This window comes from Zosterops lateralis, assembly GCF_965231275.1.
Source record: "Zosterops lateralis genome assembly, chromosome: 4".
Classification (NCBI taxonomy): Eukaryota; Metazoa; Chordata; class Aves; order Passeriformes; family Zosteropidae; genus Zosterops; species Zosterops lateralis.
This window is the reverse complement of record NC_139765.1, coordinates 42,630,296-42,643,305: the sequence shown is the minus strand read 5'-3', so window position 1 is coordinate 42,643,305 and position 13,010 is coordinate 42,630,296. Positions and strand designations below refer to the sequence as shown.

The 13,010-nt window shown below is 36.2% G+C and overlaps 1 protein-coding gene across 2 annotated transcripts in view; it reads left to right on the top strand.

Moving 5' to 3' along the window:
• SLC16A7 (solute carrier family 16 member 7) overlaps positions 1-13,010 on the top strand; it is an 81,672-nt gene that overhangs the window by 11,798 nt on the left and 56,864 nt on the right. Inside the window, exon 1 of one of the 2 annotated variants that reach the window (XM_083859269.1) lies at positions 5,312-5,330. The exons of the other annotated variant lie outside the window; for it this stretch is intronic. The gene's annotated coding sequence lies outside the window, so the exon portion shown is untranslated. Of the gene's footprint in view, positions 1-5,311; positions 5,331-13,010 lie in introns of those variants that run through there. 2 annotated transcript variants of the gene reach the window in all.

The window sequence follows — 13,010 nt, the reverse complement described above, 5'->3', positions numbered from 1 at the left end:
AGTGGAGGGAGGGCAGTGGGCAATCTGTGGAGCCGTCTGAAGCAGTGTCTGCAGGTGGAGAGGGCTGGAGAGGGCTTGCAGACCAAGGGGCTGGTGGGGGACCATATTTTCATTACAGTACCATTGCAGTGAGTGTTAATGCATCAGTTGGTAAGCAGGAAACTGCTCATGTTTTTCTTTAAGCTCTGTTTGTGACTTGTGCACAGGTGGTTTTTAGCCCATCAGTGTGTCTGGCTCATTCTAAAGGTGGTGTACAAGAGGTAAGAGTTACTGCCTGTTGGCAGATGAGAAAATCTGTATTTCATATTGCTGAGCTACAGCAGGTCTTGTCCTGCTGTTCTCCATTCATGGTTCCTGATGGTATTCTCCATTCACTCCTTAATATCCTTTGAGTCTACCCACGATAACAAATGCTTACTCAGAAACAGACAAGAAGCAACCCAAAAGCTGGGATGTTGGGCAATGTGACATGCAACATACCTTTCAGATTTTTATTTCCTTCATACCTGACACACTCAAACTTGCGTACTGGCACACCCTATGGCATGTCTAATTACTCAAGCTCTTGTGTTTCTGTAGTTATCTAAGCCAACAAAACTTCATGCTGCATTTTAATACTTTTAATTAACATTGCCTTCTGGTTTGTTGTTGTGGGGTTTGGGTTTTTTTTTTGTTGGTTTGTTTTTTGTGGGTTTTTTGTTGTTGTTCTGCAGAGGGATTTGCTATGGAATTCTTGAGCTTATTCAATTCAAGATTTGGCAGTATCTTGGGCAAACAGTTCCTGGTTTTTTTTTGTTAAGTTTTGTTAAGCAGTCCCTGATGCGTATTTGGTATCTACATCATCAGAGACAACCCTAGCTATTTTGTTGCCTGAATCAAATCTATTCTGCTGCCTCTATTTCACATTTGGAAGAAATTGTAGTTAATACCAGGTACTTTTATAGAACTGCAGAATGCCACATATTCAGATATTATGAAATACAATCTCACAAAATTTCACAAAAAATGACACAAAGAATGCATGCATTATAAAAATTGTTGTCTTGTTAGCAATTTTAATCAATGCAGTCACAAATTGGCTCTAAAAATGATGCCTACAATTCTGCAGATCTGGGCAAGTGTCCAGCCTTTACATAAGGTAAGTTGTCCTCTGTGTTGTTCTGTAAGGCATTGAACATTGTTTCAAGTTTTAATTGAGTGGTTTATTCAGTAGCTTAATTGAGTAAGTTGTCAATTAAAATTGCACATATGAAATTTGTCACTATTTTGTTTAACACGGCAGTGATTTTCTTTCTTATGCTTTTTTGCATAAGACTTGACCTGAAGATTTGTTTTCAAAAACCATAGTTGTCTGTGGTATGCAAAGCACAAGATAGTTTGTCTGCACCTTCCATAAATTTTCTTCTTTGAAGCCATGAGAACCACAAAAATGTTTGTGATGCAACAGTCCTGAATTGCACATTTTGCAAACACAGAGACAAAATATGGGTCTTGCAGCACATACTTTTCAGAGGCGCAATACTCAGCTAAACTGGACATGTTTTTCTCCATAGTACAGAAAAGATTGCAGAATTTCAGATTTCAACATCATGCTGTTAATCTGTGGATCAGTTTCGATGAAGATGGAAAAAGCATTTTTAGAATCTAGAGCACACATTTTTCACTTTCTTATTTTGTAAGAGCTAAATAAGCCAACAGAGACCCTTGTCCTACCTCCCCCAAAACACTGAACTAGAAGAAAGGACTGGGTCATTATTTTCAGTCCACTGTAATACCAAGAAACTGTATTGCAACTTTTTATATAGGGCTGGGTTCAGTAGCATATGCGTCTATAATTGAACAACTTTTCTAGATGTACTTTATATAATGGAGAGATATAGGCACTTGTAGGCCACAATATCATTTTGTTATAGCTTACATGTCTAAAAGAGGTCAGGGAGAAATGTCCCAGAACTTAATTTCTGCCCACTGATTATAAGTGAAACCTACATATCCAGATCACATGCAGATGTCAACACTCTTAATGTCAAAATGTTGTTGTGATGAGAAAAATGTGAAATGAGAAAAAGTCAAATTATGTGTAAGTCAAAGAATATCTTGCAGATCTGTATCACAAGCTTAAATTTTGTCTAAAATGTGTAAATCTAGAGTATATAGTGTATATATATATATATACATATATACTATATATAGATATAGTATATAGTAGGAGAAAAGATTACCACCTTAGGTTTTGCAGAGAGTTATACAAAAAGAAAAAAGTAAAAATTCATACCAAAGGAAAACAATTTGTCACCAAACATCCCTTATTAGAACAAGCTGCTATATAGCTTTAGGTATTATTGCCACTGCTAACGTGGGGCATTCTTTCAAGGATGCTTGGATTGAGACAGAAGGAAATGTTGTGCTGCAGTATTAATGGTAGCACTCGACTATATGCAGCAAAGATTATTTTTTCTCAAGTGTCTACTACTAAAAAGAAATAGTGAAGCAGATGCTAGTGTGTAGAATACCTGAGCTGAAGTTCACGTCAGTGGCCAGAATAAATGATTATGGTGAGTTTACTTCAATTTTAACAGTTTAATCTTATGATCCCAGAAGAAATTCTTCTTTTAGTAACTGGCTCTCTTCCAGGGAGGAATAGTTCCATTTAATATGTGCCTATGTGTGAAGGGGCAGCAAGGTGCAATAAGTGAGCCAGCTCTAGGCACCCTTCAAGGAGCTCTTGAGTAGCTGGATTCATGTTATTTGTAAAACTCCACTGCCATTACTATTCACAAAATACACTGCTGGATAGAGTCTCATATAGTGAGTTGGGTAATAGCTGTCTTGATATTGATATGTTTTTAAATAGACAACAGCCCAAGAGTGTGTTAACTTTTGGTTTTGTCAATTTCAAGCTGAGAGTGGGCTGCAGGCCAGCTGTCTGCCACTGGCATGCCCATGCCCATGCCAATTAGCTCTGTCACCTAGAAGTATGCTTAATTGTTAGTTCTGACCTTCTACCTCATACTCAGTTCCCTGAATTTAAAAAGCTCAGCCACAGGATAGGCACAGATTTTAGTCCTCATTGCTCTCTGAAGCCAATGGACAAAAGGCAGCTGTGGTCCCCCACTGTGATGCCAAGTTGGTGCTGTTCTTGTTCATGTGGACTTTGTGGTCAGCATCCCTAGAGGCATTGCAGTGGTACCTGCTGTTAATCCATCTTTCTGCAGCTGTTTCTCATAGGTACAGAAATTTTGGGGCCAGTGGTTATTTTCTCTTTCCCTAGCAGGGGTGGGATGGGGTTCCTGTGGAAGGAAGAGCCTGCCATTGAAGGGCGCAGTGTGGGAGAGCAGCTTTCCTGACACAAGTGAGGAGCTGTACCCAGGACTAAACACAAGTTGTCAAAATGTAACAGAAGGTGTCCAGCAATAACAATGCCCCCCTTCCTACTTCACTCCAATTATAGGAAATGTTGTATTGCTGTCACTGCAGGCTCTTTTGTCACAGTTCAGCAACCCAGGTTGACTTTCTTTGTTGCCCTCTTCTTGTGTGCATGTGTCAGCAAACATGTTCCCTTCCTGCTGTTGTCCTCAGTGCTGAGATGAATAGCCCTTGCAAGGATCCTCCTCACAGTTTGGCATTAGAGGCTCACCTATCATTGCCGTGTATTATCTCCAGTATGTTTCATTCTTCCTGAAAGAACTGTTTCAGATTGAAATTAAAATTTTAGACAATACAGAGATCAATTAAATGATAATACTTCCTCATGATTAGGCTGGTCTTTTTCTTTAAACGAGTCTCCTATTGGGTTAGCTTCCAGTAATTCTGGGCTTTGTTTTACTTTTCATGTGAGATTGCCAGATGTCCTAGAAATGCAGATCATCATTAGCATAATTATTTTCAGATAAATTAAGAAATTTATTCTGAGAATTGCTTTTTTGCCTATGAACATTCAAAGTGGTGGGCAGTGAAAGTAACAGCAGTTTGCCCATAAAATCTGTCCCAGAGATGGACAGAAATTCCCAAACAAAGCACTTCCAAGAGCTTTGAGGCTTTAATATCAGTTGCATAGTGAATATCTAGGACAAGAGAAAGTTTTAATTTATTTTCCAGCCTGAGTCATCACAATGTTTTTCTGTTTCTTTTGGCCAGGCAGTTTCATCCTTTCCATCATTTTTTGGGTCAAGGCAAGTATGGTGTGTAAGACTGATAAAAAATAACAGTTGTGAAGACATACATACCTTTGCCTGGTTTTCCAGCAAAATAGTTAAGAACATTTTGCATTTAAAAAGAAAAGGCTTTTGATGTGAACTTTGAAAAGCATTGCACAGAGTTTTTGAGTGAAGGTATGATCTGGTTTTAGGTACAACCTATCTTGTAATATATTTATTCTGTCATCAGTTCTGCAGATGATTCAAATTTTTTTCCCTATACAAAAATAGTGAGTTTTTTTAAATACAAGAAATAATGGAAAATAATATTTGGAATTCTACAGTAAATTCTGCATTATCTCCAGTAAAACACTGGAGCAAAAAAGCTTTTAAAATATTGTCATGGATAACATTGCTTCTTAATACAAAGTTTCTAATTACTCTATAAAGCCTTATGCACTATTTTATACTTTCATTGTTAATTGAGCAGTCTAAAATCATCTAAGTTAATTGCACACTTACTGTTAATTGCTGGACAATTTTGTCCAAATGAGAAAAAATTGGACTTTTGCAACATGATAGTTGCATTAAGTGCCTCTAGTTTTCCTTTTAAGCTTTTACTGATGATCTTTAGAGCATTTTTATTGCACTTTTTATTCATTGAACAAAATAATATTAATGTTGATCTTAGCTTAGTGTGTGTTATAAAAGGCAATTTCCTAACCAGCCTTACCATATATACTGAACTCCTAGAACATTAGATTCCTAGAGCATTAAACTCCTAGAGCATTAGACAAACTATGTTCAGGTCTCCCCAGACAGTAGTACTCATTTTTAAGGCTATATATAGCATCTAAATAGAATTTTGAAACTGAAGAGGATGTTAAGGAAAAATCCTGCATGTCAGACAAAGAAGCTGTAAAAGATACCCTAAACAAATTTTTTTATGTTAATAAACTAAGGATGTCCTGTGGCATTGTGTTCTGAATGTTGAGCTTCACCACAACCTCTTGCGCCTCAGTAATTTGAGATGCTTGTTGGTTTGGCAATTGGTCACACAAAATAAACTGTCCAAACATCATGTGTGATAATCAGCCAATCAGGTCTCCAAAGAGTCTTTAAATGTTCAAACTGAACAAAGGCTCTGTATCTCTCAAGTTCCGATTATTGTCTTGGACAGCAGCTCTCTGTCAGGTAATGTGCTGTTTTTCTTTCCTTTTAGCTTTATTTAGTCGCAGTAGGTAGTTTCAGATTACTGTGGTAATCCATGCAAAACTAATTCACTAATTAAATGCAAGACAAGTCAGTGCACCAGCACACGTTGCACAATATTTGCTGTTGGCTTTTTAATGATTATCTAACATCTATTGACGAAACAGTGTGAAGCACTTCAAAGAAGAAATATTTTTATAATCTGTCTAGTCCTGAAAAGTTATAACAAGGATTAACAACTAAATGGTGGCAATTCCCAGTCTAGCCAAACTCTATGGATTTGATGGATATATCTTGTTCATATAGGTTGCCAAAGTTTCTGAGAAAGTAAAGATTTCCAAGATGAGTCTTCTAAAAAGAAACTTAAAAGAAGGGGAGGCATCAGTGTGGCTCAGGTCAGATAGGAAGAATTAATGCTATGTGTTTTGAAGTAACACCTAATTTATAATCCAACATCAATTTTACTTACAAGGCAAGTCTTCATGATAACATCTTATTTTCATAAGGATTTGGGAGGGAAGCAATACCATAATCCCCCTGCATGTACCCAAGTGTTGGAATGAAGGTTATTCATCCTTGCTGAGCTCACTTACACAGACAGCTCTTCTGCAACACCAGAGATTTTTATTATAAAGGTTGAGGGGTTGCTTTAAAGCAAACAATATGGAGGTATATTTAACTGACACAAGTAACTCTGTTTCAGTCTTTTGCAATGTCAGAACTCAGTGTCCTATGCCTCATTTCAGATATAGGCACTTAGATTCCTCAGAATCAAGTGCAAAAGTAATTTTCAATTAGTTTCTTTTCATTTTAACAACCCCTATAAAATCTCCAGCCAACCTAAACACTTTTGCACATAGTCCATGAGCAGTTTTAGAAAGGCTGATGATATATAATTTTGAAGAAAAGTTTGCTGAGTTTATTTTATCGAGATAACCTTGTCATTTTGCGGGCTGTTTTTGTCATCCCTGTTGTCAAGGCTTAAAGGTCTAAATCTTTATTTACTGAGCTCAAAACTGAGTTTAAAGCTGTCTTTGATTTCACCAGAATAGGCTGGTGGCTTAGAGGCCAGAGTTTTGGCTGTCATCCTCACAACTCTTCTGACGTCAGAAGCATTGTAGGGGCTTTATCACACACAAAGGCTGTGGACTTAAGTGGGTCAAATTCTAAAAAAGATAAAAGACAAAACTCCTTAATGGCGTCCTCAAACATTTCCAGTGGATATTTTATGCCTTTCTTTATATTTTTTCATTTATGTCTGCTTATGATATGATTCTCAATAAATCTACATGAAGTATCATCCATAAATTGTTTCTAAAAAAAATTAGTTATGAGAATGAAAAAGAAGTAATACTTTGTTTTTCACCAGTGATGGAGACTTCAGTGTATATTCTCAAAGTCCCACTCTCATGTACAGCTGATGTACTGTAGCTCTCCAACACTAAAAATGTTGCCTTGACTCTTAGCAAAACCAGGAGATAACAGAAAGGTATTCCTATAGAGTAGTAGTAGAGAGGTCCCCAAGTCCTTACATAAAGGAGTCATGCTTGAATAAATGACTTTTCATGATGCTGCATGCAACCTTAGTGAAGTTTCAATATGAAGAAAATTCCTTTTGCTTTAACTTTCTTCCTAAAAACCTGTGGGTTTTTTTCAGATTTTCACACAAAATTTATTTACCAGTACAACTCCCTATCACCTTTTACAGCTACAGGAAGGAAAAAAATTGAGTGTGGGGGGGAAATCCAGATCAGCCTGTCTCTCCAAAGTCCCAGAGAAAAGGAAGCACTGTCCTTGACCCATGTAACAGAGGAAAGCAGGAGAGTGAAAGATGTGTGTGCAGTGTAGTTACAGACATTATAAAACAATCACTGCTGATGTTTAAACATTACTTTATGGTGTTTCCACCGAGATATTCCATTAGTATGTGATGATAATGAATCATGGTCGTACTTCACGGAGAGCTCTTGCCATGACTGCATACTTCTGTGGGTTTTTTTTTCTTCCTGTGGACTGCACATGGAAACAAGGGAGAGAACTTATTTGAAGGACGTAACCAGAAGCTGTGAAATTACAATGCTGCTTAGAAATGGATGAACTTTTCAACACAGTTTTAATTTGTTTTGTCAATATTATTTTATTCAAGCTAGAAGTGCAGTTTTAAATACAGTCTTGTGGAGAATGTGAAAGAATTCTTTTTAAAATGTCCCTGGGTAGGGCAGTGCATATGTGCTGGCAAAAGTGTGTGTGAGGGGATTAATACTTTTGTTTTCCACTTCTGTAGACATAGCTTGTCTACAGCAACTCATTTGAGAAAGAATATATTCAGTTAAAGAGAGGGATTGAAACAAGAAAAGTGCTTATTTACTGGTAAGGATCTCAGCATCTAAACAGCATCTCAGTTCAGCTGGAAATGTTTGTTCTGGATCTAACTCCTACATGCTCAGAGGGTAAGTCATAGGAGCAGGGAGAAGCTGGTGATTCACAATACAAAAGTGATGGAATCAGCTTCTAGGAGATGACAAATGGAAATGGTCATAAATCTCAGATAAAATTGCCATCTGTGATGTTTGGTTCTAAAACCATCTATCTTTAAAACAAACCAAACACTCCACTACCTCCATCTTCAGATATCCATTAAAATTTTTATTCTTTCATTATACTGCAGCAAATTAATATTGCATGTTTAGCAACAGTAGATCATAACTAATGCACTACATTAATCACAAAAATGTCAGTGTATATGATATCTGCTGATACAAAAGCTATAGATACTGTATGCATGAATTATATGAATTATGGAAATTATACATGTATACTTATATTTGTCCTTTCACATTAGATTTTGAACTCTGATACATGATTTGTCATTTACATTAATATTTTACCTCATGGGTGTAAAAAATAATAATATCTGATGTGTGAAAAAACTAGAGAAAATAATAGATTAGAATAATTCTAATTTTTTTAGTAATTATTTAAAAATATTTGACAGTTGAGGACCTTTGATGTTGTCTAGGTCTCAAATTTAAGAGCAGAGAAACCATAACAAGGGAAAAGGGTTGGCTCTGAGGTTGCAGAAAACATTAAACTAGCAGTATTTTATTCAGCAAGTTCAACTTCTTTTTCTGAGCAGAACTATATCATATGCATGTTCTGGTTTGTGGTGAGGATGAATTAGTGGCTTAGAGAGTGAGGTAAACTGAATTCTAGCTTGCTGCATTTGTTTAAGGTTCATATTTGTATTGATTGAATATTAATTTTATTTGTGTGACTACTTAGAGTATCCAGGTGTTTTTTTGTTTTTTTGTTTTTTTTTTTTTTTTGGTACAGCATATTATGCAAAGTTATAGGTCTTTTTCATCAAAACCCTCTTTAAATCTCATCAGAGTGAAATATATTTCTGTGGGATCTAGTGAGAATATGTTCAAGTACTAAAATGCTGTGTGTAAGTGTTCACAAAAATTTCTCTCTTAGATTGAATACTGAAATCTTTTTTGTTAATGAGGTAGAAATTGTAAAACATTGATTTTTGTTCTTAGGCAGATATTCTTTGAAGTGAGGCTGCATTTCAGAATGTCAGACTGTACATGGATTTCTGTGAACTGATCTTTCAGTTTAAAAGAAGGGAAATGCATAATGCAGAAATGCATTAATTTAATTAATTTAATGAATATTAGACCATATTGATTTATCAAATTTATAATTTGTGTGTTTAAGAAGCATTTACTACAGAGTTGTGTTTATACATCACTGTTAATATGTTATAATTTTGGCTTGAAAGTCATTTGAAAAGAGAAAAGGAAAAAATTATCCTATTGAACACCTATGTATCTGTATAGAATTGTACAGGGATTATTTGCATAGAAGTTCTAATCATCTGTGAAGTGCAAGCTGAAGGTGTCTCCTTGTACCCTGTGAAGTTGTATCACTCTCTGCATGCAGTGCCACAGCTGATAATGCAAAAAAAGCAAAATTTCTCAGCAAAATTCTATTTGTAATCTCCTTTACCTGCTTTTCTATTAATTTATATTAGTGTCTTGTAATTTAACCCCTGGTGTGAATCTAGCTCTACAAATGAATACTGTCTTTTATGGTATAGATAACATTATCCACAACAGTTTATTTTAGGAGATGAGATGATAATTCTTTACATTGACACACAACAACTAGTTGGGTCAGGATGAGTTTGCATAGTAGAATGAGCTTCCTACAGTTGTTTCCAGACACCTTGATAATGAGAAGTGGCATGAATGTTTCATTTATTCCTTTCTTTCCACTCAGGTCAGAATGAACTGGTGTCTTAATTTCTGTTTCTCTAAGTTTTCAAATTAGTTTTACTTTTTTGTTTTTAGGTCATATTTAATTTGAAATATCAAAAGAACAAAATTAGATTCTTGGTGTCTATACATAGTCAAGAGAATGAATAAAAAATAAATCAATTACCCTGTAAATTGCAATAACAACAGTCTAATTTTAATGCAGCTTAATTATTTTAGAAGTCAATTGGTGATCAAAGCTAATGCTACCATAGAGCAGAATGAGCTAAAGCAATAATCCTTGTCGTGACTGCAACTGATGATGACCTTTTTGCATCTATCATGTTATTAGAAAATGAAATAATTTTCTTCTTCAAGGGTGAAAAATTTTAAGCTGTCAACAGTTATATCAAGTTCTGCTAATAAAACCTTCCGCCTTAAACAACCAAACAAAATGAATTAAAAAAAACTGACTTATTAATTCTCAATACAAACAACAGATCTGAACTGTAAATGACTGCCCTGTTTAAGGAGTTGATAGGCAATTTAAGAAGTTCTTTGAATTCTAGGACTTGACTGTGGCTTAAAGCCAGGCCTCCTTGGAAAGACCGGTGCTGCATTAGAATTAGAATTCCTTCTGGACAGCATGTGCTGCAACAGGAAGTCTACCAACGTGTGAGATCTAACAGCATACTCCCATCTGTTGCTGGCCAGCTGTCCTGTACATACCCCTCCTTTTCATGAGATCAGCCTGACAGCAGTAGTTATGCTCTTGAGCCATCATGCAGCTGAGCTGCAAACGTGAATCACAAGGGGTAGGTGCACTTCACAGTCACTTTCCTGTCTAAAATTCAGTCCTTGGGCACATTGGGCTTTCTAGCTTTGATCCAGAAAAAATATTTAGTGTTTGTTTATGTCACTGAATCATTGAAGAATATTTTCCTAGAGAGCAGAAAAAAGGCCCTGTTAGGACTTGATAATGAGATTGATTTTTTTAGGTTTGTTATGGGGAGTGTCGTTGGAAGAAATCAGTGCTTTCTTGGTAACCACTCACAATGCTTGGTAATTAACCAACTGTTTTATATTTCACCAAATATACCACTGACTTGTGTCAAGAAACATCACTGTCTCTAAGGACTTACTCCCACATTTGCAGATAATAATTACTCTCTCCTTTTCAAAATGGTTAATTTTGCAATATAATCAGGAAATTCTCTGACAGTGACTGCAAAAGGGCAATTCACAGTAACTTCTGAAATGTAGACCTGTGGGAGCAGGATGAAATACCAAGAAAACACCCCTTTAATGTTTGTTTTGAGGGAAAGGGATGTTGACATAGCTGTTAGGATTATTTGAGGAGTTGGATTTCTAAGGAAAGGGTAGTGGCTTTTGCTTGGGTCTCCCCCCAATTCCTGTCTTCCCCCCACCACCCTCCTCTTAGGATTTAGGAGAGGTTCATAGTTTATTTAGGGAAGTATAATGAAATACAATTCAATCTTTGTAGTTTTGCCTGAAAACATCCATTATTAAATAATTTGCCTTATCATTTGTTTGAGTAGCTCATCATTCTTTAATTGTGATAAATAGCACATTGTTGTCACCTATTATCCTTCCCTATATTGAGTTTTTACTGCATCACAGACGTAGAGCAGCAGGAATATGTGATTGATGTCATTACATCATCTTTAGATTGAGTGTGAGGAGCCTTTTCATGTATTTCACTTTATTCTGGGTATCTATTTGTGGTGGCTATATCAAGTGTTAAGTCATTTTTCCACCCTCCCTCACTGCTGTCAGATTCATTAAAGCTGAAGCACTTTCCCTGGTTGACAGTAATGCCAGCCAGGTATTTGTGAAAGAAGAGCATGATAGAAATGGATATTTCCATCTGATAAAAACTGATAGTCATTAGATAATATAGAGGGTTTGGATTGTCTGTTTGCTTTGCAGCTTGCACTTCCTTGGGAAGGCAGAGATGGAGACATGCTGGTGCAGCCTGAGTTAACCAGGTTTGTGCTACAAGGGAAGCTCCTGGCAGGCTGTCCAGTGCAGCCAGCACTTCTAGAATTTAGGAGATGATTCATGTCTGAACTGCTGGGTGGCCCTTGCCTGAAGGCATCTGAATATGGGCACCAGAAAAAGAGAAACTTAATCTGAACTGAAAATGGCAGTTTCATATAACTTCAGCCTGAGGTCATTGTAACTTCAGCTGAGTGCCTGATGGTGGTGTGCAACTCAAGCAGTATGTGTTGGAAAGGAGGTAGAAAAGCAAAACTAGGACAGCTGATCTGAGAGAGAAAGTCTTTTTGAGCTCTTTAGGATTGCTTCTTTTGCATAAAGGGAATGATGGCAGATGTGAAGTCAGGTGGAATCTTGAAACATGCAGTTGAAAGGCAAAATAACTGAGGAGGTAAATGGTATGAATTATGTGACATATATAATGAAGAAGGCTCCATGAGAAGCAGCCAAAAATCCCTTCATAATGGTGTTTTCTGGATTAGGACAAAGGAATGGAACTACACAATAAAAAAAATCAGCTGTTTTGGGGCATGATTAGCCAAGTTTGGCTACTTCAGTGCAGAAATCCTTAAGCTGCAAGACAGAAAGCCATCACCCTTCTCCCTGATACTAAAACCACTCATCTTAAGGCTGAAAGTCAACTTGAAATATATTTTTTTCCAGACAGAATTACACCTTGTGCAAATCAGAAGAATAAGCATACTATGAGGAAGAAGCAGTTTTTCATTTAATGCACCTTCATGCCCACCAAAGAGGCACTTTAAGATACTGAGTAGAGAATTAAAGAAAAATTGAAAAGAGAGAATAAATCCCATCTGATGGAACCAAGAATCTTTAGAGTATTTTAACCAAGCATGGCATTACAGATGCTTTAAATCACTAATCACAAGTATACCATTGCTGTACTAAAATAGGGATATACTAAAACAACCATTTGGGGCTGTCTGGGCTTTTGGGTGTCTACTTCTGTATGTTAAGTGGCTTGAATTCTTTCTTTCTTTCTTTCTTTCCTTCTTTCTTTCTTTCTTTCTTTCTTTCTTTCTTTCTTTCTTTCTTTCTTTCTTTCTTTCTTTCTTTCTTTTCAGAGAATAGGAATTGAATCTTAGTATCACTACAATACATGAAATTATTGATATATCCTCACTTTTAAATTGAGGTAAATTACTCATTCGAAAATGAGTAATTTTTAACATATAAATAAGAGAAGAGGTGAACAGGGATGTAATTCTGTAGACTAGAAATCTTTGCTTTAGCAATGAATGCTCTTCACATATTAATAGGAAATTAGTTTGCATCAACCAGTGTGAAACACACTATTGGAAAAAACATTATTTTTTAAAATATTTTATCTCTGACTTATGCAGAAGAGTTTTTATAATGTATG